General features: G+C 38.5%; 2 protein-coding genes across 6 annotated transcripts in view; one reads left to right on the top strand and one right to left on the bottom strand.

Annotated features, from left to right (window-relative positions):
- Positions 1–26,943, bottom strand: part of Tsp66E (Tetraspanin 66E) — a 483,181-nt gene that overhangs the window by 217,696 nt on the left and 238,542 nt on the right. The window contains exon 1 of one of the 4 annotated variants that reach the window (XM_067788826.1): positions 12,512–12,650. The exons of the other annotated variants lie outside the window; for them this stretch is intronic. The gene's annotated coding sequence lies outside the window, so the exon portion shown is untranslated. Of the gene's footprint in view, positions 1–12,511; positions 12,651–26,943 lie in introns of those variants that run through there. 4 annotated transcript variants of the gene reach the window in all.
- LOC137252740 (facilitated trehalose transporter Tret1-2 homolog) overlaps positions 16,447–26,943 on the top strand; it is a 61,162-nt gene continuing 50,665 nt past the window's right edge. For both annotated transcript variants that reach the window (XM_067788822.1, XM_067788823.1), the window contains exon 1: positions 16,447–16,714. The gene's annotated coding sequence lies outside the window, so the exon portion shown is untranslated. The remainder of the gene's footprint in view (positions 16,715–26,943) is intronic.

The following is a 26,943-nucleotide window of genomic DNA, read 5'->3' as shown; positions in this document are numbered from 1 at the left end:
CTCAACTAAGTATAAAAATATATATATGATGAATTTCATATCAAAGGCTGAAAAAAACGTACATTTTGAACCCGACCCCGTCAGAATTTGATGAAATTTTGCATTTTTTACGTTTCTAATGGTATGAAGATCTTTGAAATCGGTAAAGCCATTCCGTAGTAATCACACTTTAAAAGTACCTATTATAGTCATTTTTCTAATATTTTCGGACATTTCGATACCTTGCCACGCCCACAATTTTTCGAAAATGCAATTTCTAAAAATGAGGTTGTGTTTGGGTGGGTAAGATGTAACCCCATGCAAAATTTCATCAAATTCTGAGGGGGTCGGGTTCAACGCATATTGGATTTGATATGAAATTCATCATATATATTTTTTTTTTTTTTTGTACTTTTTGAAAATCAGAGATGTTACTCGCATTCGAATAGCATGCGCTAAAAATAATTTGGGTGATAAAATTTGGTTAGAACAAATTTAGACTGAAGCTGAGCTGTGCATTATTCGTATAAATTTGTATACATATTTCCTTTAATCTATACTCAAATACATGTAGTTCTTGGTTTTTTGGTTTCTGTTGCTTCATTGTTTCGTTTTACGTGATCTGAACACGATATTTATGTAACTTTAAAAAAAATAATTTGGTTTCCCCGCAAAACTTATACGGCTGTGCAAAATGACGTTAAGCAACACCACCAGCTCAGTCAGAATTGGGAAGGACCTCTCCGAGCCGTTCCAAACTAAACGAGGTTTCAGACAGGGTGAGCCCCTGTCGTGCGATTTCTTTAATTTGATGCTGGAGAAAATTATACTAGCTGCAGAACTTAACCGCACTGGAACAATATACTATAAAAGCGTGCAATTACTGGCATGTGCTGATGACATTGATATCATCGGCCTAAACACCCGCGCTGTTAGTTCTGCTTACTCCAAACTGGAAAAAGAAGCGGTAAAGATGGGTTCGATGGTGAATGAGGACAAAACGAAATACCTGCTGTCATCCAGCAAAGAGTCAGCGCATACGCGCCTTGGCAACCACGCTACTGTTGGCAGCCATAATTTCGAAATAGTAAAAGACTTCGTTTATTTGGGAACCAGCATCAACACTAGCAACACACGCATTAAACTAACACCACAATTCAACAATCGATACCTTTTCAATAACCAAATTTTAAATTAAGTTTCAGTGCAAGTTAACGTGCACTTCCGAGTTAAAAATTAGCACCGAAGATTATCTGCAAATTCAAATTTACTTTCTTCCTCTTTTTTTTAATTAAAAAAAACTTGAATGAATTGTAAACCAGCTTCTAAATCATTTTTGGAAAAATAATTTGAAATTTTACTTCAGAGCCTTATTAAAATGTTTGCGTATGCAGCTTTTTGTAATTCACTAATTTTAGGCTGACATTACAAGTTTGTAGTCGAACCGAACTCCCGATGATTTGTGACAATTATTATCGAAACTTTAGCTTACAATTGGGAAGATTATTTCTATATGGAAGAAAATGTTAAAATGCGTACTCGCAAAGTTTGCAGATATTCTAAGTGTTTACTTAAGATTTTCCAATCTCTTGCCAAAACATTTTTGACTTTCCTTTACGCAGCTTTCGTTAAACATTTCTTTAACGTGTTACAGAAGAAAGTAGCTAGCAATATGTGTTAATATCTTTTGCAGCTGTGATTTTACTTGCGGGTCTACATATGTACATCGGACCGTATCGGAAAAAACAAAAGCAGCAAATTTCGAGAAGAAAAAACGTTTTCATTTCCCCCTCTTTTTTTTAAGGCTTACGGCCGCATTAAGTACCTACAAAAAGGAACTAATACTAAAGGTATAATATTCCTAGCTAGTCCGCGTCACGGAACGAACTCACCATGTTTCACGGTCGTTGTTGTTGTAGGTAGTGTTGCCACAGGCCTATGTTCGGGGCCCTGCTGTTGTCGTTGTTAAAGTAGGTGATGTTGCAGCAGGCCTATACGAGGCGGCCCGGCTGGTTCTTGTTATAGCTGGTGTTTCAGAGCCACTCTGCTGTTGATAGTTAGGTTGTTTAGGAGCATACGCACCGTTAGCATTACCTCCCGCTTGATAATTTAATGGATTGCAACGTTGTTGACGTGGTGGTTGGCCTTGTTGTTGCCTACGACGATTATTGTTACCACGACCATTCGCTGCTTAAAATTATGATGATGATTGCAATGAAGTAAGGTCGTATTGGTATTGACCCCTAAACGAGTTTACGACGAAAGTAAGATCTTCAGTAGGCGCAGATATCGCGGAAGTTGTCTCCTCGTGCCGAATAACACTTTGTATATATATTAATATTTTAACGATTGTTTTACCGTGGTGGTGCTTGCGTACGAGGCTTTAAAAGGGATGGAGGCTCGTTATTATAATCGGGTTTACCCTTTTATCCAGAAATTAAAGCAATTACAAGCACGTCGTTGTTATTGGGCTAACTTAATATATTTGGTTTATTATTCCAACACTTGCCAATTACAATTTTTTCACGCTTGCAGAAAACGCACATCAAGAGCAACGCAAAAGGGAAAACGATCTGCTTCTTCAATTGCTTTTTTTTTTTTGCTTTTCCCGTTGCTCCAGTTTTATGCTATTTTTTCACAATTAATAGCTAACGCGTTTGCCACTTGGTTTTTCGTTTATGTGGGAATGCTTTTTATCCCGGAATTTTAGGCAAATTTAAGGAATAATTAATTTTTCCTTGTCGCGATTGTTTTCTGCTTGCTGGCGCTGTCAATTTTTCTCGATCTTTTTTTTTCCCCCGGAATTTTCCCTCACTAGGTTAGGCACCTGTCGTTGGTGTGAGGGCTTAGCCGAACTCCATAGCATCCAACTATGAGGCGGTCGCCTCATAGGAGGGCGGCGGGATATCGGTGACAACTTCCAACCCCCTAATCCAGGGTGGTATGCGGACCGTGCCTATTGGACGATTTGCAGCCAAGGGATAAATTCGGCTGTATTCGAACGGAGCCTTCCCGATACCGGGCCACCTCGGGCAGTATTTATGGCCTTACCGCAGTAAGGGGCGCTGCTGTGGCGGACGGTTCTTTCCCCGTATATAATACTGGACCGCTGAGCCCGCCTTGTCGACCAAGATGAACAACTCATTACCTGATTGTAATAAGGACGATGTAAAGAGGAGGACTGAGTCGCAATCCAAGGACGACAAATACGAATTAAGCGATGCGTCGGACTCGGGGAGCGAGAGTAGTGCTGATTCAATGAACTCCGTGTTGGAGAAGCACACAAATGAAAACGGAGTAGAAGAGTGGAAAAGGGTACCGAGAAGAGGAAGTAAAAGAGCTCTCTCGCAGTACCGTGCAGCACTAAGAATTGTACAACGCTTGGGAGCAGTGGTCGACCCAACAGAAGTGGAGATCGAGCATTTGGAATGGGCCCATGAAGCGGTAGAAGTAGGTCGAAGGCAGTTCAAAAGGTTTGCTGCGAGAAACCCTCGGTTCTGCAACCGGTACGAGGAGGAAGAAGCGTCGAATGGCAGAATGAAGAGGCAACGCTCGGCGGAAGGCGACAAGCCTGCTTTCAAGAGGCAGAAAGGACCCAGTCCTAGAGCCGCGAGGCAGGGCAGTCGCATAGGCAAGACAAGTAGGCCCAAAGCTGTAAGACAGATGGGCTCCAATAGCGAGGTAGCAACTACCTCGAAAGCTGCCAGTCAGATGGAAGTTCCAACTACGGAAGTAGGAGATAAGCCAAAGGGAGATAACGCTAAGACTCCGGCTTTCTCGGAGGCGCTAAAGGGAGTTAACGCGAAGACTCCGGTTTTCTCGGAGGTGCCAAAGGGTGATAACACTAAGACTCCTGCTTTTCCCGAGAAGATGAGTGATGTGGCAAAGCAGTCAATGATTGTGGCGCTGTGGATACAATGCGTGATGAAGTCGGAGGATACACTGCGACTTCTGCAGAATCAGAATTCGAACATACCGACACAGGATTGGAAGGTACTTACTGTATCTCGACCTACCGAGGATGGTCAGTTCTACATCTTCCAAATAAACAAGCAGGCGGGGGATATTTTGTACACGCAGCTTGGCAAAATGTCCTTTGGCACTGGCAAAATTTACATGCGACTCAGGAAAAGAAGTCTCGAGGATAAAAATCCTAACACGCTGGAAGTGGGCGAAGTCGAAAAGGACCCGACGTCACCACGAACGTGCTAGAAGAGGACCAATCGCTAAATGGTGCTGTGACTCGCACAGAGGAACACACGGTACAACATTCACGAGGGGCTGAAGGGGGCCTCAAATACTCTAAACCAAAAGGGCAAGGGGAGGACGACGACGTCAAGACGAAGATGCTGGAGGGGGACAAACAGCCCAGTGGTGCTATGAGTCCTATAGATAAACCTCCAACACAGTAAAGTGGCGTCGAGCGAACTCCTCCTAACCTTTGAGGAGGGTTCGTTTGAAGTGGCGCTGATCCAGGAGCCGTGGCTCTCATCGGGAGGAAAGGTTTCTGGACTTAGCGCGCGTGGGTTTGGCGTTTACTACGCGCAAACGGAAGGACGGGTGCGAGCTGTAGTAATGGTAAGGAAACAGCTGTATTCATATATGCTGCCTAATTACACCACTGAGGATCTCGTAGCGGTGACCGTTGAGCAAAAGAATAAGCAGCATTTATCCTGGCGTCCTGCTACATGGCACATGCAGCGGAGGTTCCACCGATGGAGTGCAAAGGGCTAGTACTGGAGGAAGGGCGCAAAGGTACCGCACTCTTGGAGAACTGCTCGTGTAGCTTTTCTACCAAAGGCGGGGAAGATTGGTCACGTGTATCCCAAAAACTATAGACCCATTAGCTTAACATCATTTCTGCTCAAAACATTTGAGAGGCTGATAGATATGTACATAAAGTCCAACGTGGATGAAATGCTGCTCTCCACAACACAGCATGCGTACACCAAAGGCAAGTCGGTAGACACCGCATTGCATAGGGTGGTAATAAGCATAGAGAAATCCCTGGAATATAAGGAGTATGCTCTAGGAGTCTTCTTGGACATTGCCGGGGCTTTCAATAATGTTGCAAAATGGGCGATTATGGGTGGTCTTAATTATATTAAAGTACATCCTGCCTTAATAAGATGGATCGGCTGCATGTTAAATCGCAGAAAGATTACATCACAATGGGGATTGTACGAGGCCACGAAATCAGTGGACAGGGGCACGCCGCAGGGAGGGGTGCTATCACCTCTGCTGTGGACGCTAGTCATCAACCAACTGCTCAGGCAATTCGATGAGGGACCCGTAAAACTTACGGCTTACGCAGATGACGTTGCAATTGTCATAAGTGGAAAGTGCCTTTCAACGATTTGCTCTTTGATGTATCGGGCGCTTCGGGATATTCATACCTGGGCATCTAATGTCGGGTTGAAAGTCAATGCGGAGAAGATGGATATGGTCTTGTTTACAAAGAGTTACAGGGCCCCAAATTGGACCAGGCCTAAGTTAGGAGGGGTGACCTTACAGGAGAAACCTTGCACAAAATATCTAGGAATCATCCTAGGCAGTAAGCTCTCATGGAAGCTCAACGTGGAGGAGAGGGTCCAGAAGGCCTCAACGGCACTCTATGCATGTAAAAGAATGCTGGGGTGTACGTGGGGCCTATCGCCCTCTCTTTCTCATTGGGTTTTTACAGCGATTGTAAGCCCTATTCTATACTATGGAGTTCTTGTTTGGTGGAAAGCCACACAAAAAACAACATACCTCAAAAAATTAGAGGAGGAATGCAGACTATCGATGCTTTGCATTACGGGAGCCCTGAAAACAACCCCGACGGCTACACTGTATGCCATTCTGCACATTCCACCTGTAGACCTGGTAGCAAAGAACAAAGCGTTAACGACCGCAACCAGGCTCGGTGCTTCGGGGCAGCTTGAGCGCCGACCATATGGCCATAGTAGTATAGCGTCATCAGTCACAAGACGAACAGACTACATGATTCCCTGCCTGCGCTTTGAGGGAGATCTTAAGGCCACAATAGTGGTGGACGGTTGGCGCAAGGGTGTGCAAATGGCGGACGAAGCGATACATGTGTACACCGATGGTTCCAAAGTAGTGGAAGGAGTAGGGTCTGCGGTATACTGCGCTAATCCGGAAATAAGCAGATCCTACAGGCTGCCGGATTACTGTAGCGTTTTCCAAGCGGAAATATTAGCCGTAACCAAAGCAGTAGAAACCCTGGAAGAGAATAGCTTAAGCTGCAACTGTGTTAACTTTTATATTGACAGTCAAGCAGCGAACTAAGGCAATAATCTCCCATAGCACAGCATATAAATGCGTGTTAGAGTGTAAGCAGCCTCTGGAGAGAATCGGGACAGGGAGAAGCATACATCTATATTGGGTCCCAGGGCATATGGGAATAGATGGGAATGAAAAAGCGGACGAATTAGCTAAAAAGGGCGCATCCCTTGAAGCTTGCTCCGTAGACGTCCCAATTAGATTGGGCGAGATTAAGCGAAGGCGAGAGGTGCACATGATCGACCAAGCAGGAAAGGCGTGGGTTCAAGCGCGGGGCTGTTAAGTGTCGAAGATTATGTATAGGTCTTACAACCTTAGACTAACACAGTTGCTTCTATCATTAAAAAGAGGGGACTGTAGACTCATGACGGGTATTCTGACTGGACACTGCCTTCTGGCGTCACATGCCTTTAAATTAGGCTTGGTCAGTGATAGCAGATGTAGGAAGTGCGGGTTGGAGGAGGAAACGATCAAGCACGTTCTGTGCTCGTGCCCTGCACTTGCCAGGCTAAGACTCCAGCTATTAGGAGTGATACAGCTGTCAGATCTAGAAGCAGCAAGTGGCTTAAGTCCTAGGAAGCTTCTAGTATTTGCCAAGAGGACGGAGTTATTTTATAACATAGGTCCTGGTTTTTGATAGGGATTTCAGTTTGGTCGTTGAAACAAACTTCTGGTAACACTACGGACTCAATCAGTCTATGTGAGGTCCTCATGGACCGGCCAGTTCAACCTAACCTAACCTAACCCCACGGAAATAGAGTGTCTTTTCCTACTTAGCGATCATCATTCATCACCCGTGGCGACCTCTAGTGTCCATTTTCGATTACCACTGCCATGGCACCTTTTATTTGCCATCACTAGCCACTAGGTGCGTTCCAAAGGGGACTATCCCAAGCGGACCATAACAATATGTACTATATATACGACCGATCTATACGATTTTTTCATTCGACAATAAATGCCATATACGAAATCGTTTGTGAAATCTGAAGCTTATAGCTGTTTAAGTGGGCAAAAATTATGATGGAATTCTTATCAAACCATTCGCTTATATGGGGTATATAATATTTATACTTCCGATCAATAGATGCTTTATATATAGTAATTTTGTGATATCTGAAACTTATAGCTCTGGAAATGAGACGTAAAACTGCGAAAAGCTTCTTATCTGAAAAATCATTGGTAAGGAATATATTCTATATACACGGCTGATCTATAAAATTTTTTCATTCAACAATATATGCCGCATTCCTAATCATTTGGTAAAATTTGAAGCCTCTAGCTGTTGAAATGTGGCGAAAGCTACGAAAACTTCTAATTCGTACAATCGGTTTTATGAGATATATGCTATATATGCGACCGATCTCTACAATTTTTTCAGACAAAAATACGTGCCATATAGGAAACCATCTAAAATTTCAAATTTATATCTTACAAATTGAGAAAAATATGAGACAAAAGCATATTTTATTAAAAAATCTGTTGCATATATCCCCCATATATGCTAAAGTGTTCCCATCCGGTCAGTTCTGTCAAATGTCTAATCCGACAGTTAAATATGCACATTCACAAATGTTTATTAAGATATCTGACAAAATTTAAGGAGGTTTGCGTTCAAACAGACAGACGGACATGACTAAATCCAACCAGATTGTCAACCTGATCGATTCGGAATTCTTATTGGTCTAAAAACTTACAATTGCGAGATTCGTGACAAACTTTATTTACCATTTCATTTTCATGAAAGGTATAAAAATTTGTCGAATAATTAATACAAACAAACATAGTTACATATTAGACCGTTTTGAATTTGTTTTATTTTTACTCCCAAAATAGCTGAACTGCTTTTTTTATTAGTTTGGGTTGTTTAATACTATTTCTTGATTTCAATATCGATTAAAGAGGGAAATCAGATTTAAATTACAAAAAAATGCAAACGCAGTTTGATGTTTAAGTAATAGTTCGACTGTAATTCAAGTTCAAAGCGTAGACTTTGGGACGCCCTAGGGCGTGAACAGCAAGGAGCCACAAAAATTCATAGAAGTTACGTGGACGTCTGGTTTTGGGATCTAGCCCAGAACAACCTGTCCGATGCAACCATCTCTTAAACGAGACACACTGACAAGAGTATGACCGTCCTAAAACGATTCTTTTCCGGCCGCAAAACCATTTCTCAGGACCGGGGTCAGGAGACGGACCCGGATTGGGTTCGATACCTTCCCGTAGCAAGAGAATATGGAGCAGTCCCGCTGCAAGGAGCTGCTGGGAGGATGAAAATTTGTGGGAGGGACACAACAAATTAAATGGGGTTTCACTGAAATGACAGTCCTTGGTCGGGAAAAATGCCGAGTCGCTCCGGTACATAGAACGAACTGCCTTGGGAAGCGAAGTGAGAACTCCAAAAACAGGCGTCGGACCTTTATGCCAGGAATTGCCCGGTGAATCCAGTACTCAAAGAACAGTACCCAAAACTTGCGAAAGAGGAACACATACTCCCCAGGTAAACGCGAGTCACTCTAGCTCAACTTCGTTCTGGATACTGTAACAGGCTAAACTCTTACCTATCCAGAATCAACCCCGACATACAAAATGTATGCCTAGATAGGGCTTACACGACTAAAAAGGTTATGAAAACTCACAAACCACCATGGTGGTCGTCCGATCTGTATAAGCTTAGGAAGTCATGAAGGGCGGCCTTTAATAAAGCAAAGCATGACGGACACGAATCCTCTTGGGCTGCTTATAAAACGATAATAAATATATATAAAAAAGCAATCCGAAATGAGAAGCGATCCCCCTGGAGGGATTTCTGCGGCAGGATTGAATTCACGTCCGCGGCCTTCCGCTTAAGGAAGGTGCTATCGAAATCTCCAACTCAGCTAAGCTACGTCTAAAAGCCGGATGGGCACTGGACGGACACCAGCGCTGAAACCATAAACTTGCTTATGGATACACACTTCCCAGCAAGCGGGGGCGTGTCTTCAAATATTGTAAGCGGAGGGTCACCTAATGATCTGCTAATAAGCGAAATCACAGATGATAAAAGGATTGATTGGGTTTTACACACCTTCAAGCCATATAAATCGCCGGGGCCGGAGCGAATTTTTCCGGCTCAGCTACAGTATACTGCCGAACTTATAAGGCCCTAGGAATGTTTATACGTTGTCCTAGGCTCAATTACATACCAGCGTCGTGGAGAGAAGTCAACGTGGTCTTTATCCCCAAGGCAGGGAAAACCTCCCACTCTAAACCAAATGATTATAGGCCTATAAGCTTATCTTATTTTCTGCTAAAAGCACTCGAAAGACTTCTAGAGGACTACATCAGGAGGAGTATTAATTCATCGCTTCTTTCGCAAGCTCAACATTCCTATACTAAGGGTAGGTCAACTGACACGGCCTTGCACTCACTGGTATTCGTTATCGAAATGTCACTTGACCTCAAGGAATACACACTGGCGGCATTTCTAGATATAGCGGGTGCCTTAAACAACGTTCTCCCTGAGGCCATCACCTCGGTGCTGACCGATCTGGGGGTTGACGCGTGCCTGGTGGAGTTTATATACAATCTGCTTACGCGTTGGCAGATTAAAACTGAGCTAGGTGGATGCGTGATCCGCAGACCGGTCGGCAGAGGCACTCCGCAGGGCGGTGTTCTCTCTCCGCTACTTTGGGTGGCTACCTTCAACCAACTACTACGCCTCATGGAGGCAGAAGGTCACCATGTGATCGCGTATGCAGATGACATCCGCGTCACCATGCGGGTGAACTTTGCGCAAACCCTTTGCAACCTAATGGAAGGGGCGCTATCCAAAATTTCGCACTGGGCCCCAGCCACAGGTTTGGAAGTCAACCCGGTAAAACCGAGCTTGTCTTCTTCACGAGGAGGTACAAAGTACCAAATCTTACACCGCCAAGAATTGGGGGTAAGTTCTTAACGTTTAGCGATCAAGTCAAGTATTTGGGAGTCATTCTGGATAGGAAGCTATTATGGAGTGACCATATAGTGAAACGATCCAAGAATGCAGCAGCAGCGCTGTTCACCTGCAAGAGGGCAATTGGCAGCTCCTTGGGATTCTCCCCTAAGGTAACCTACTGGATTTACACAGTCATTGTGCGCCCGATTCATCTTTATGGTGCCTTGGTCTGGTGGCCTGCACTAGCTAAAAGTACCTATCTTAAAATGCTTCAAAAGGTGCAAAGTACATTTAAAAACAAATTAAAAAAAAAAAAAAAGATCCCAAAAACACCGTTTTTTTTTTTTAAATTCATAACTTATTTTGAGTTGGAAAACGGTGTTTTTTTCAAAATGCTATAACTTTTTCAAAAATTGCCCGTTTGGGATCTTTTTTTTTTAAATGTACTTTGCACCTTTTGAAGCATTTTAAGATAGGTACTTTTAGCTAGTGCAGGCCACCAGACCAAGGCACCATAAAGATTAATCGGGCGCACAATGGCTGTGTAAATCCAGTAGGTTACATTAGGGGAGAAAAAAGTAACAAAAGAAAAGTACATTTACTTTTAGGAAAAAATACAAAATATTTTTTAAGTTTTTTTTTTTAATTAAATAAAAAAAAAATAATCGCCCACTCCGGGATTAGTGGGGATGGTTGCAGAATTGATTGAAGTTTTTTATGAGAAAACAAAAAATGGCAAAATTCGAAAAATCTCGAAAAACTGAAAAATTACAAAAAAAAAAACTTAAAAAATTTTTTTGTATTTTTTCCGAAAAGTACATTTAAAAACAAATTTAAAAAAAAAAAAAGATCCCAAACGGTAAATTTTTGAAAAAGTTATAGCATTTTGAAAACAAAAACGGTGTTTTTTTAAAAATTCATAACTTTTTTTGAGTTGGATGAAAAAATTTGAAAAAATTCTGAAAAACGTCTTTCGTAAGCTAGAAAAAGAAGAAAAACTTTCAGCCAATTCTAAGGGGGTCGGGTTCCAAAATTGGTCGAAATGGGATGGAATACCCCATATATACAAAGATATTGTAACTTTTTTACTTAACAGGCTCAGTGTCCGAATGTCAAAAATGGAGATAAAAACCATCCGCCACAACAGCGCCCCTTGCTGTGGTAGGGCCGTCATTACTTCCCGAGAAGGTTCCGTTCAAATACAGCCGAAAATACCCACTGGCTTCAAATCATCCAATAGGCACGGTACGCATAACACCCTGGCTTAGGAAGTCGGCAGTTCTTGTTCACCCACATTAAGCCGGGCGCTATGGAGTTCGGCTAAGCCCTCACACCATCGACAAGGTGCCGGCTATAGTGAGGTAGTGAAGTTTCGTAAAGAGTAGTAAATTTATTCCTTGTAACCAAGACGTTCACTACCGATATATTTTTCTGAAACGTGTATGGCTTCTTTGAATTACATCAGGATCCCTATCCTGTTCTATATCGAATCGAAAAGCATTTTTTGAACAATAGTAACTCAAAAATGGTAAATCGGACAAATAACATGGTGGACTAGTCACCATAACACGATAGCTTATTAGATTAACAATTTGCTACCAATTCCATAGTTTCAAAGTGCTATATGGAGTTACACTGAAATCAAAGCTCTGGATATGTAACAATCCCGAGTCCTCGGGTACATAAATCATGCTAAAGTGATCGTATTCTCCAGCTTTTCAAAGTTTTTTCTTCATAAAGAAATTTTAAATGCAACAAATATTCCAAACACCTTTTGATATTTGCCCCTATTGCAAGCGAATTATTGATTTTTGACAGAAATTAGTTATTTATTGATGAAATGCTAGGCCAGGCTCAGCTGTGTATTTGAACCAAAAACAAATTGCTTAGCTATTGTATGGTTATCACTATGTCATTATGCTATGGCATCAATCAATAATAGAATACATTGATTTCCATAAAGTTGATTGCATCAGCGTTTCATATGGAGTTTGCCAGGGCCATAACGTACTTATTCCGCAATTTTCCTTTATCTCATGTTCTATTCATAATATACTTCTTTTTTGAAATCATGGTCAAGCAAATATTATTATAGGGGTTATTTGCTTGGAAGCCCAAGTTAAACATCACCAGCACTACTTTTGGTAGAATGACTGTAAACATTCCGCCAAATGGCAATGTCGACAAAGCGGGGCAAACCCGAGATTTTTATCTTTGATACCAGCTTCGATTTTCATCCCCTGGGAAACAAATCACTGTACCGTTGGTTGCCTCTTTTGTTATTTTTACCACCAGTTCAACATAGGGATAGAAGTGTTTTTGCGAGCTTACCTGGAGCCATGAAGCTCTTTAAAATAAGTCGTGTTTACAGCGTGCTCCATTGGCCAGTTCAATATTTGTTTTTAAGAGGTAATCAGCTTAATCTTGCTCCGGATACGTTTAGTCTAACCAGATGTGCTATGTAGTAGAGTCTTCGATATAACACGGCGCTTTGCGTATTATTCTATTATTCATTAAAGAGGGAAATTTAAAGCTAAGAATAAAGTTTCATCTCACAACCTAAGGCATATGCATGTCTCACACCTTCATTGAATACAAACAAAAATATTTTTTTTTGAATCGCAATTATAAACATTTATTTGAAGATAATACAAAAAAAAAAAAATATATATAGCCACTTGGACTGCTGATTGGAATATCACCATATCTCAACTGCCGTTTCGAAAAAGCTCTATTTTAGAATAATTTCTATATGCTTTGACGTGAGCTGCAAAGTGTTTGAAAAAAGTTACGAAATGGGGCGTTCAGCCGAGTTATGGTGATTTTCCAATCGATACTCGATTTATTGCAACACCCAATTATACCCCATCTTATCATTTAAAAAGCGAAGAACTTCAGGGTTAGATACCTTTGTAAAAGTAGTCGGTAAATCGCGGTCCGAACAACGAAGATTATGTGATGCCACCGCAGAAAGTTTTCCATTTATAATGGCCGGTGTCCCTGCATTTACAAAGCACTCACTAGCTGTATCATTAGCAGCACACATCATTGTTGGTGTGAAAAAACTTCTTCTTTTATGTAAATAACTCCTTTCACAATGATCATGTTCAAATGAAGTCAAGACATTAGATAGGAGTGGATTCGAAAGCTCCTCTTTCTGACCCCATCCAAAAATTTGTATTTCTGTCGGCGTGTAAAATGGGCACATATAAAGTTCTACTGTGCCTACTCTGGGATTCTTGTTAAACTCCCTATCCACTTCCACCACAGCAATATCGCAATGTCGTGTATAGTAAAAATACCCAGGGGCATAGGCTACATCCACCACTTTGCGTTCTTGTCTATCTTCCCCTATATCACATAAATTCGACACACCAGCTACAACATTGTACTTCTTCTTATCTGGATTATGCATACAACTAGCAGCTGTCAGCGCCTTCTTCAAACTGAGTAATGAGCCAACGCAATCGTTTAGGCCGTCATCACTTATGGATACTAAATATGGACAACAGTCTATACTGCAATCTCTGCCACCTAGCATACGATATTCAGAATTCGAATAATTAAAAATGCAGCCAAGAATGACAAACAAGAGTGTCAAATAATTGCGTGTACACATTTTAGACTATTTCCACAGCTTTTTAAGTATAAACTACACCAAGATCAATTTTGTGGACGGTATTTATATATAATTGGGTCGAGTGAATAAACAATAAGCAAAAAACGTTTCCATCTAGATTCCAGGAATTTGAACAATAAAAACACTTCCGCATTTTAATTAAAGCTATTGATAGAAAAACAATTTTTTTTCACTCAACCCATTTAACCTTGAGTAAATTTTTGGTTAAAAGTGCCTAAAGTTTCAGTGCCCTTAATGATGAAAAATACATAATATTTATACAGCTTTTTCAAATGAGATTTCTTTAGAAATTTCTTATTATATTAGCTTTTTAGTTTTATGAAAAAACAAAGCGTACACTTAATTAGCTTCATTTGTTTACAAACTGCTAATACGTTCCATCGTATACTGTCACATGACCAGAGTTGCGAGCAGTGGAATAAATTTTGAGTAAAACACTGTTCGAACTTAAGCGGGATGACATAATCAAAATCTTGTTCAAAGTGTTAATGAGACCTTAATTTTTAATGGATTTAAGCATATTTCCATCTTACTAATGTTCCTAAAATTAATGTGTTTTAGACGGCTTCTATAGAAATTTTGAAAATGAGTTTACGTTGGTTCAAATAAAACAATCTTGTTACTGTAGACTTTTTGATGTTTGTACAAGAGAATGCGGGGTTCCAACTACGTTGCCAAGTGCGAGGTCTTGTACATTCGTCAATCATATGGTGAGTATCTGGTAGTGTATTTAAACTTTCCTGTACGATTGATCTCATCTTACATTCTAAAGTAGCACATGCTATGACAAAATCTTCATCACCAACTTGCTTTGGCTGTATCAACCTTGATAGCATGTCGACATTTCCAAAATGTTCAGTCTTTATGTGCTCTATCGTAAAATCATGCCACATTAACGTGAGAACCCACCTCTGAAGTCTATTCGATAAGTGTACCGGAATGCCTTTTATTTATGCTCCAAAGCCCTGCATAGAAGCATCTGATGCCACTATAGTTGGTAATTGTGGGTTAAAATGGGTGAGCATCAAATCTGACGTTAAAATAGTTTTGCTTTGTTGAAATGATTCTTCGCATTTTGTTGACCAATACCATGCCTTTCGTATTTGTAACAATTCATCAAGCGGTGCTAGAATCGATCTCATTCCTGAAATGAATTTAGCATCAAAATTTACTGAACCAAGAAATGCCCTAAGTTCCTTAACATTAGATGGTCTTGGCAAATTTATGATAGCCATTATTTTATTACGGTCTGGACGTATGCCCTCTGCATCAACAATATGACCTAAATATTTAATTTTGCTTTGGAAAAACTCACATTTGTCATAATTAACGGTAATATTGTACTCTGATAGACGTTGTAGTACTTGTCTAATCGATTTAGCATGTTGATTGAAATTACTACTTGCTACAATAACGTCGTCTAAATATGGTGTTGCTTATTGAACGCCTGCTAACACTTTCTCTATTGCTTGTTAGAATGTATCTGGTACCGATTTGATTCCAGGTACACGCCTGTTAAATTTATATAATTCCCGATGTGTATTTATGGTCAGAATACTTTTGGTTCGTCAACATCGAATTGCATATGCGCATCATTAAAATCAAAACGTGAAAATACTTACGACCTTTGAGGTTTATGAAGATGTCTTCTGGTAATGGTAATGGATGAAAGTGTGGTTCTACACATGCGTTGAGACCGGTTGAGTACCCAGCACAAATTCCGATTTTAACATTTGGACGTTTGACTGTTACAATTGGTGCTGCCTAATCTGAATAGTTTTTTGGTGTAATGACGCCTGCATTCTGAAGTCGGTTTAACTCTGCTTCAACCACTGTTGTTAATGAATACGGGACTGAACGTTTTGGACAAAATTTCGGAATAACATTTTTTTAATGGTAGATGAATTTAGATTTTCTCGCAGTGTCCAAGCGCTTTACGGAAACTTGTTGGAAATTTTGACTTGAATTTTCTTATTTGCGCTACTTCATTCTATAAAAGTTGTACCTTCAAACAAAATGAATTTATAGGTATATTCCAAATACCAAATTCTTGGAAGAAATCTGCGCCTGCGATATTGAGACCATCGACCAATCATTTTTTTTTTGTTTCACCTTGGTGTGCGATGCTAGCAAAAAAATCGGCCTTGTCCTCAATTTTGTTACAGTTAGCGTCACGTGCTGTATGCTTGGTTCCACACAATGTTGGCATGTTTATATTGTAACGAATTTGCTGCAAATCCTCTTATTTGCAATCCTCTGCTAAGTTCGAATCACTTAAACTGTTGAGTAAATAACTCCAATATTGAATGATGGAAAAATGGCCTTTATTAAGTACTTCACAATAACATACTTTGCTACTCGCTGGCTTAATAACCAAACTGATTGATAACTCAAATGAAACTCTACTATTGGCCGCCAGATCGCGTGCTTAATCAAACTGATTGATAGCTCAACTCAAACTGAATTACTTCTTACTCGCCTGCCCCGCTTTTATAGTTTACGCTGCATACTTCTAGGCTCCTCGATTTCCAGAAGTTACTAGTTAGTTCGACTACAAAATCGCCAGCCACAACTACGTGCACAAATTATTGCTCTCTCTTGTGACAACTCAGATAAGATATATGTGGGAATTAATCCTGACAGTGTGGCAACACCACGGCGGAGCAAGCGTCATACGAATGAGGAGTAGAGAATATAATAGAATTGAATAGAAGTCAGTCGTTAATCTGTCGTCAGCCGTTAAACTAGCGTTCGCATACTAAATCGATTTGTAACTTAAACTTAATATAATTTAACCTTTAAAACCTAAATGTTACTATTAAATACTCTTATAAATAAATGTGTTACTTTTATAAACAGTGTTGTGTGAATAAAAGGAAATAGGGCTTGAGAAGGTAAGTCCTACATATATGCATGTATTTGTGCATTGCCGCTCCGATGTTCGTATACGTACATATGTGTAGACGCAATTATTTATTCGTTTATGTAGATACATAATGATTGAATTATTGATGTGCATTCACGTCGCTGGTTAGCATCGGCTTAGAGACGATAGCATCGCTCAGTGCTGCTAACATTCGTTACAATATTCTTCCATAAACTTTCCGAAATCATGGCGCCATCTGAAGCTGTGTCCAACTGAAGTTGTGTCTTACCGCCATTAATGCAAATTTCTATGCGCCTTGTTGTTTTGAGAAATCGGATATAATTCTCGTTTGCGCAGCTAACTCAGTCGATTTCGACGATATATTTGTTTGTTGTGTTTTCACAATCTGTTGTTGTTGTTGCTGCTGTTGCGACCTGTCTTTTTGCTGCTTATTACGTTTGAACGTATTGTTTTTCTTTGCAGTGTAATATCCCTCTTTATGACCCGTAACTCCACATTGTGTACACTTGTGACTCGCATAAGAACAAAATCGAGCCTAGTGCATTCCTCCGCAAAACCAACATGGAGACGGTGGCGGTTTTGTAATATTTTTTTTTTTTGACTGATTGCGGTTCTGATTTACCTGCGTACGAACTGCGTGTGTAATTGATGAAGTATTCCCCATCATCTTGTTATCTTTCTGACGCTGGATTATTCGTTGAATTTCAGTATTGATTAAATCCAAAGTGACTGGTTTACTGGGTTTTTCTTCATCCAGCATCTTAAGAATTTCATTAGGAAAAAACTGCATCGTTTGTTGCTTTTAGACCGCTAACAAATATTAAGCATTTTAGATTCTCGCTGCTGCATGTAGTCAGCTTGAATTTCTCACACTGTTTATTTACTCTTGCTATGTACGATGTGTAGTCATCCAAATCGTTTTTAACTATTATTATTATTTATTATTATTATTATTATTATTATTTATTATTATTATTATTATTTATTTCATTATTCTCATAAGTATGTGTACATATATCGATAGCTTAATTTTACTTGTCTACAATATCATTACTTAGAGAATAGTTAGTGACATCTTTATTTTATATAATAAAAATAGTGTTGTATGTCACATCATGTTTTAACAAATTCAATTATATAACAAAAAAGAATACAAGATATATATAAAAAAATTATTTAAAATGAGAATAAAATATTTCAAAAATAAATTGACTAACTGAAGCTCATGAAACAATTTTAAGAAAGAAGATAAAAGCTAAGTTTACAGAATTCCTCATATCAAAACAGCAAAAAGAAAATTCAAAACTATACAATGCTTATATAAAAGTAAAGACTATATGTAGCTGTATTATGTAACGTAGTAGTATTATACAAGGTAGTGCATCAAAATTTATATCTGGTTGGTATCAAACTCAAGAAGCCAAGTTTTTATTTTTTTTAAACACAGATCTGGATCTAATGTCCCGTATATTTTCTGGAAGGGAATTGAGAAGTTTACAGAATAAGACAGTGTAGGAATTTCTATATAACATAGGTCCTGGTTTTTGATAGGGTTTTTCAGTTTGGTCATTAAAACAAACTTCTGGTAACACTACTGAGTCATTCAATCTATGTGAGGCCCTCATGGACCGGCCAGTTCAACCTAACCTATGCATATATAACCCAAGCAAGTTCATATATTTAAAAGAATATAGAGGCAACTCAGAGCTTTCATGACCTACACTGACCAGGAGTGCGTAAGCAGATAATAAATAACTTATTTCGACGTATTCTGAGTCCTGCCGTCCTAATAGAGATTTTTTCGTAGATATGTCATTTACAAAAACATCAAATTCGCGTATAAGAATATACAATTTGAACTTTTTTTTTTGCATAAATTAGGAAATCACATTACAATTAGTTCAAAATACTTATTTTAAATAAAAACTACATATGCTGGAAAGTTACAAACAAGTTAATTTCAATACCCCAGTTTCAGTAAGAATGTGGATACCCACTAGAGATAGTTTTGGACCTCCTAGGAATGATTATGGAACTATTTCAGGACTATATTGGAATAGATTTCCCTGCTATTTCAATCTGTTTTCGAGGTAAAATCGTTATTGTTTTCCGAATCATATGGGGAGTATTTTGTGACCATTTTGTGATCATGTCGGGCTTGTTTTTTGAACTTTTTCGGGACTATTTTGGAGACGATCGGGAAATGTTTTCTTTTGGGATCATTTCTATATAATTTTAAATTGTTATATTTTGCGGCTATTACTGTATTATATATGTCGAGAATAATTCGGAATTATTTCGGAATGTTTTTGGAATATATTCGGGAATCGTTTAGAGATTGAGTTTCTTCTGGATTAATTCGGATAGTCTCAGTACTATTTCAAGATTGTGCTCGAGACCGTTTCGGATCTATGCCGTAACCAATTCGGAATTATTTTGTGTTTCTTTGAAGATAGAGTTAATATCATTTCGGAATTGATTCGAAATCGTGTTAGAGTTTGAGTCCTTTTCGGAATTTTTCGAGTTGATTTCAAAACTATTTTAATATAGTTTCGAAATTGTACTCTGAATCATTTGGAGATTATTTTGCGACCATGACAAGATAAATTCGATGTTATTTCGGGTTAGTCTGAGGATCGATTCGGGGCTATTTCGAGATCATTTCGTAATTATATCTGGTATTTTTTGGATACTATCGAAGCAGCTTTAGGATTATTTCTATTTTGTTTTTGGGGTCATTTCCAGATAATCTTCGGATTGATTCACGGTCAATTTTCGGGATCAATGCGAGATCATTTTTCCAATTCTATTTGAAGGTATGTAGGTAGGTAAAGTGGCTGCGACCCTGGTGGCCCAAGTAGCTATTTGAAGCCGTTTTGATGCCATGTAACTCGTCTAAAAACCTACGGAATGTTACGGCCAATGTATCACAACCAGCCAGAGCTGTTGATAAAATTAAGAAAATCAGAGGGTTATCTGTGATAGCAATCCCGAATATTCCATTTGAAGACTGTTTCGAGAATATACCGCTTAGGGACTTGTAGCATAAATCGACTGAAATAATATAAGTAGGCAGGTTCCACGAGAACCTGGGTGGGTATATAATTTTTCTTATAAAACTAGAGATAGTGTGGATGTCAATTTTGTAAAAACTTTCAATTAATCTTTAAATATTAAATTTAATCTTAATTGATTTTCAATAACTTTTTTTACTCTTAAATTGAAGTGCTGACTTAACAATTTCAATTAAAGAGAAATAACTTATTTTGAAAAAGCTGTCAAACAATTTGTGATTTACCACTCGGGTGATTAACAACAAAAAAAATTTACGTAACACATCTTAATTTAATTGAGCTGATTTAAATAAAAATAAATGAATATAAGGAAAGATAACCTCCGAAGAGATTTTAGGCCGACCTTCTCTTCCAATATGCGTCGTGCTCCCTTTAATTTTTCCTACAAATTGGCCGGACGGGACCTACTTGTTTTATGCCGAATCCAAACGGCATCTGCAAGGCAGATGAGTTTTCACTGAGAGCTTTTCATGGCAGAGTTCAGAGTTCGTGCCAAACACTGCCGAGAGGCGACTCCGCTTAGATAATTTTTTTCTAATTAAAAAATCTTGTTTCTAAAATTTTGAGGTTGCTTTGCCCCGATAATGAACCCAGGATCTTCGGTGTGATAGACGGAGCACGCTACCATCACATCACAGCGGCGGCAATGATTTAAATACCAATTTAAAAAGCGCTTATTTTTATTCGATGGGTTTGATGGTGAATGAGGACAAAACGAAATACCTGCTGTCATCGAGCAAAGAGTCAGCGCATATGCGTCTTGGCAACCACGCTACTGTTGCCAGCCATAATTTCCAAATAGTAAAATACTTCGCTTATTTGGGAATCAGCATCAACACTAACAACAACATCAGCTCTGAAATCCAGCGAAAAATCACTCTTGCCAATAAATGCTACTTTGGACTGAGTAGGCAATTTAAAAATAAAGTCCTCTCCCGGCAAACGAAAAATCATACTCTACAAGTCACTTATCATTCCCGTCCTGCTATGTGGTGCAGAAGCATGAACCATGACAACATCAGATGAATCGGCTCTGGGAGTGTTCGAGAGAAAAGCTCTTCCAAAGATTCATGGACCTCTACGCGTTGGCGATGGCGAGTACCGATGAAGATTTAACGATGAGCTGTACGAGCTATACGCAGACATCAATATAGTCCAGCGAATTAAAACGCAGCGGCTGCGTTGACTAGGCCATGTTATGGGAATGAAAGATGACGCTACGGCCAAGAAAGTGCTTCTAGCCCACCTATGGAAGCAGAGGTAGAGGGCGGCCCCCACTCCGTTGGAAGGGCCAGGTGGAAAACGATTTAAACTCCTTTGGTGTGACCAATTGGCGCCGGTTGGCGGAGAGGAGCGACTGGCGCGCCTTGTTGGACGGCCATAGCCGTTTAAACGGTTAAGCGCCAATTAAGTAAGTAAGTACATTCTTATTATAGGATGTATCGAACAGTGTTAGCTGTGCCCCACCCGTGACAAAAAATTCGAAAATTGTTATCCTATCTTTTCCAAGTCGTTTAAATATATCCAACAATTCAGTTTCGACTTCTTTGAGGTTGCTTAGGACTAATTCAACAATGAAATATGTCCCACCCGTGACAAGTACTTAGAAACATTTGTTAGAAATAAATAGGCAATACTAATACGCCATATAATCCTCAGCACCTGGGCGACCGAGCTTTGCTCGGCAATCTTCCAGTATGCCGCAAAACATAGTTTGTCCCACATGCCATCATTAATCAATCTCTACATTTTTGATATGTACATATATTATATATTTTTACTTACCAATATTTGATTTCCTTAAAAATAGATTTCAAAAACATATCAAACTCTAACCGCAAAATGGACTGAAATGAAACATTTTAAACGGGTAATTCCAGCCTATAGTATACGGGATGGTTATGACAATTAGTGAAATCGAGAACTTAGTTATTTAGGTCGAGTATCTTCATGCGCCGAATTATTAATTTCAAACATTTTTTTAGTTATACACTATGAAAGTCTCACAATTTTATTACAGTCCAAAAACTTGTAAATTTCAAGAATGCCAACTATCAGTTAGTTTAATTAAATGTCAACTTACTTCCCTATGCGCCATCTGTTGGTAAGTAGTAAATGGTTAGATGTCGTCTTCAAATTGAACTTATGCTTCTGGCGTTCAACGGTAGCAAATTACCATGGGGAGATATCTTTTTGCTATGGTGAGAAATCTTTCTAATAGAAATCTGTGAGAAATTGCAATTATTCATTTCATATTTGCCAAAAATATGCATTTCAATATATTTTGCTAGAATTTGCCACGGTGCCTTGATATTGCATTTCAATTTTATTAGCGTGTGTAAAATTGCGAAAATTAAGTCGAATCATGTGTAAGATTTTTTACGAAAATTTTTAACTTTAATGTTCTGCTTTAAACCTTTAATAGAATATGAGTAAGTAGAGTACTATTTCGTCTAACTACCCCAACCCTAAATGGCAACCCTACTCAAAAAGGTCCCTATTGTAATGTGGAGTGAAATACCTTTAGTTTGATACCCATATCGGCATATCTCATGCACTTTTTTTTTAATATCGAATAGGTGGCAACCCTAAATGGCAACCCCACACAAAATTGTCCCTATTATAATGCGGAGTGAAATACCTTTCGTTTGATACCAATATCGGCATATTTCATGAAATTTTATTTAATTTCGAATAGGTGGCAAATGTAAATGGCAACCCTACTCAAAAATGTCCCTATTGTAATGCGGAGTGAAATACCTTTCGTTTGATACCCATATCGGCATACCTCATGCACTTTTTTTTAATATCGAATAGGTGGCAACCCTAAATGGCAACCCTACTCAAAAATGTCCCTATTGTAATTCGGAGTGAAATACCTACCTTTCGTTTGATACCCATATCGGCATATCTGATGAAATTTTTTTTAATTTCGAATAGGTGGCAACCGTAAATGGCAACCCTACTCAAAAATATCCCTATTGTAATGCGGAGTGAAATACCTTTCGTTTGATTCCCATATCGGCATATCTCATGCAATTTTTTTTAATTTCGAATAGGTGGCAACCCTAAATGGCAACCCCACACAAAATTGTCCCTATTGTAATGCGGAGTGAAATACCTTTCGTTTGATACCCATGCAATTTTTTTTAATTTTGAATAGGTGGCAACCTTGTGAAACATTCTGAGTGGCAAGGCCTAGGTAGAAAGTCTTAGAAGGTGATGCATTATCTCTGTGCCAAATTTCATTTAAATCGGTTGAGCCGTTCCCGAGATCGTTCGGATATACAAACATACAAATATACAAGAATTGCTCGTTTAAACTTATAAGATAAAGACATCAACTAAAAATGTTCAGTAGAAATTTTTAGAGCTTACGATTTCTTTTCGAACACAAGCGAGATTTTCGAGACCCGGGAAATCGAGAACTCGACTTCTCGCGAGGTTCTCGTGTCTCGAAGTACTCGTAAATCTCGTGAGCTTCTCGACATTCTTACTTAATCGCTGTATGGACAGTATTTATACACTTGGTGACTTTTTTGTTGATTATATTGCTTCAATGACATTTAACTGAAAACATATTTATTATACATATAATTTTGTTCGCAATATTTTATTTTTCAACGAGACTTCAAGAACACGGTTTCTCGCAAGATTTTCGACTTTCAATTCAGTCGTTGCATTGGCAATATTCTATATACGTGTCACTTATGTCTAATGAATCTTATTAAGAAAAATTATTTGCTTTTACGAAATTTGGTTTCTCAAATGTTCGTTTATCTTAGGTATTTATCGTTTAGGTATTTAAAAAAAACAAGCTACATGCTTTCATATATTCGTAGAGATTTTCTAATATAAAGTTTCACTAATGGATTGCGTCTATTTTCTGTCCCACCCGTGACAGCTATAAAACTTATTTTAACTTGCATATATACAAAGATATTATTTTTACATAACAGGCTCATATATTTACATAAGAGGCTCAGCGTCCGAATGTTAAAAATGGAGATAAAAACCATCCGCCACAACAGCGCCCCTTGCTGTGGTAAGGCCGTCAGTACTTCCCGATAAGGCTCCGTTCAAATACAGCCGAAAATACCCACTGGCTTCAAATCATCCAATAGGCACGGTCCGCATAACACCCTGGCTTAGGAAGTTCTTGTTCACCGACATTAAGCCGGGCGTTTTGGAGTTCGGCTAAGCCCTCACGCCATCGACAAGGTGCCTGCTATAGTGAGGTAGTGAAGTTTCGTAAAGAGTAGTAAATTTATTCCTTGTAACCAAGACGTTCACTACCGATATATTTTTCTGAAACTTGTATGGCTTCTTTGAATTACATACCTGTCCTGTTCTACATCGAATCGAAAAGCATTTTTTGAGCAATAGTAACTCAAAAATGGTTAATCGAACAAATAACATGGTGAACTAGTCACTACAACACGATAGCTTATTAGATTAACAATTTGCTACCAATTCCATAGTTTCAAAGTGCTAAATGGGGTTACACTGAAATGACAGCCCTGGATCATAAACCATGCTACAGTGATCGTATTGAACGATACTGCTCCAGCTTTTCAAGGTTTTTTCTTCATAAACAAATTTTAAAAGCAACAAATATTCCAAACACCTTTTGATATTTGCCCCTATTGCAAGCGAATTATTGATTTTTGAAAGAAATTAAATATTAATTGATGAACGGCTAGGCTAGGCTCAGCTTTGTATTTCAACCAAAAACAAATAGCTTAGCTATGGTATGGTTATCACTAAGGCATTATGCTATGGCATCAATCAATAATAGAATACATTGATTTCCTTAAAGTTGATTGCATCAGCGTTTCATACGGAGGGCCATAAAGTAGTTATTCTGCAATTTTCTTTTATCTCATGTTCTATTCATTAAAGAGGGAAATTTAAAGCTAAGAATAAAGTTTCATCTCACAACCTAAGGCATTTGCATACCTCACACCTTCATTGAATACAATCAAAAATATTTTTTTAAATCACAATTATAAACATTTATTTGAAGATAATACAAAATAAATATCGACTGCTGATTGGAATATCACCATATCTCAACTGCCGTTTCGAAAAAGCTCTAGCTTAGAATAATTTCTATATGTTTTTACGTGAGCTGCAAAGTGTATGAAAAAAATTCTGAAATGGGGCGTTATAGTTATGGTGATTTTCCACTCGGTACCCGATTTATAACAACACCTTTGAATTAGACTCCATCTCTTCATTTAAAAAGTCTAGAACTTCACGATTAGATACCTTTGTAAAAGCGGTCGGTAAAGAGCGGTCCGCACAACGAAGATTATGTGATGCCACCGCACAAAGTTTTCCATCTAAAATGCCCGGTGTCCCTGCATTTACATAGCACTCATTAGTTGTAAGACTAGCAGCACACATCATTGATCGTGTGAAGTAAATTCTATTTTCGAAATAACTCCTTTCACAATAATAATCTTCAAATGAAGTTAAGACATTAGATAGGAGTGGATTCGAAAGCTCCTCTACAAATTCCCGACCCCATCCAAAAACTTTTATTTCTGTGGGCGTGTTAAATGAGCAACTGCCAAGTTTTATTGTTTGTACTCTGGGATTCTGGTCAAACTCTCCATTCACTTCTACCACAACAATATTGAAATCAAGTGTATTGTAATTATACCGAGGTGGACTGGCTACATTCACTACCTTGCGAACTTGTCTATCTTCCCCCATATCACATAAATTCGTCACACCAGCTACAACACTGTACTTGGTCTTATCTGGATTAAGCATACAACTTGCAGCTGTAACCACCTTCTTAAAAGTGATTAATGAGCCAACGCAATCGTTTAGGTCGTCATCACGTATTGATACTAAGTATGGACTTCCGTTTATAGTGCAATCTCTACCACCTCGCATACGATATTCCGAATTCGAATAATTAAAAATGCAGCCAAGAATGACAAACAAGAGCGTCAAATAAGTGCGTGTACACATTTTATACTATTTCCACCGCTTTTTAAGTATAAACTACACCAAGATCAATTTTGTGGACGGTATTTATACATAATTGGGTCGTGTGAATAAACAATAAGCAAAAAGGTTTCCATATAGATTCCAGGAATTTCAACAATAAAAACACTTCCTCATTTTAATTAAAGCTATTGATGGAAAAACAATTTTATTTTCACTCAGCCCATTTAACCTTGAGCAAATTTTTGGTTGGAAGTGCCTTAATGATGAAAAATATAAAATATTTATACAGCTTTTTAAAATGAGATTTCTATAGAAATTTCTTATTATATTAGCTTTATAGTTTTATGAAAAGAACAAAGCATTCACTTAATTAGTTTCATTTGTTTGGAAACTGCTAATATGTTCCATCGTATACTGTCACATGACCAGAGTTGGGAGCAGTGCAATAAATTTTTAGTAACAACACTGCTCGAACATAAGCGGTATAACAGAATCAAGATCTTGTTCAAAGTTTTAAAGAGACCTTAATTTGTAATGGATTTAAGCATTTTTTTCATCATTCTTATGTTCGTAAAAGTAATGTGTTTTATGAGAAGAAGATGAAGAGCAGCCGAAGCAGACGCTTTTAATTTACACATATTTTATAACTTGTAATTTTCATTAATGTATTTGATAATTCTAATGTAATAAACCTAATTTATATTGTCTTGTAATAATATACGCGTGATAAGGTTTCAACAAAAATTGGCGACGAGAGTGAAAATATACGACAACTATAAATTGGGGTGACTAGAGTTGGGTCGTTTCGTTCTGAACTTGTTCAATTGACCGGGTCTCTCAACTGAACAAGTGAACTAGATCATCGATTTCGGTTCTTTTTGTTCTTTTAGTTCATTTGTTCTTTTAGTTCGTTTTATCTAATGTTATTCTTTCTCTCTTCTCATTCGCGAACATTGTAAATTCATACATACATATGCAGAAATTCACAGTGAGCACGAATGTCGATGATGCCACTTACACTAAAGATATGTGTGGTCATCTTTGTGTGTGGTACTGCTACAACAATATATGTATGGACTATTTATGAAAAACATGTTTTGTAAAAAACTAATTATTACATTTATTAAACTTGAAAAGTTCATATTTACAATTTGTGTCTGTACTCTTTCAATTTCATGGATCTTCCGAAATTTGTAAC

This window comes from Eurosta solidaginis, chromosome 5, assembly GCF_040869045.1.
Source record: "Eurosta solidaginis isolate ZX-2024a chromosome 5, ASM4086904v1, whole genome shotgun sequence".
In the NCBI taxonomy this organism is placed as follows: domain Eukaryota; kingdom Metazoa; phylum Arthropoda; class Insecta; order Diptera; family Tephritidae; genus Eurosta; species Eurosta solidaginis.
This window is presented reverse-complemented; position numbering and strand designations above follow the sequence as displayed.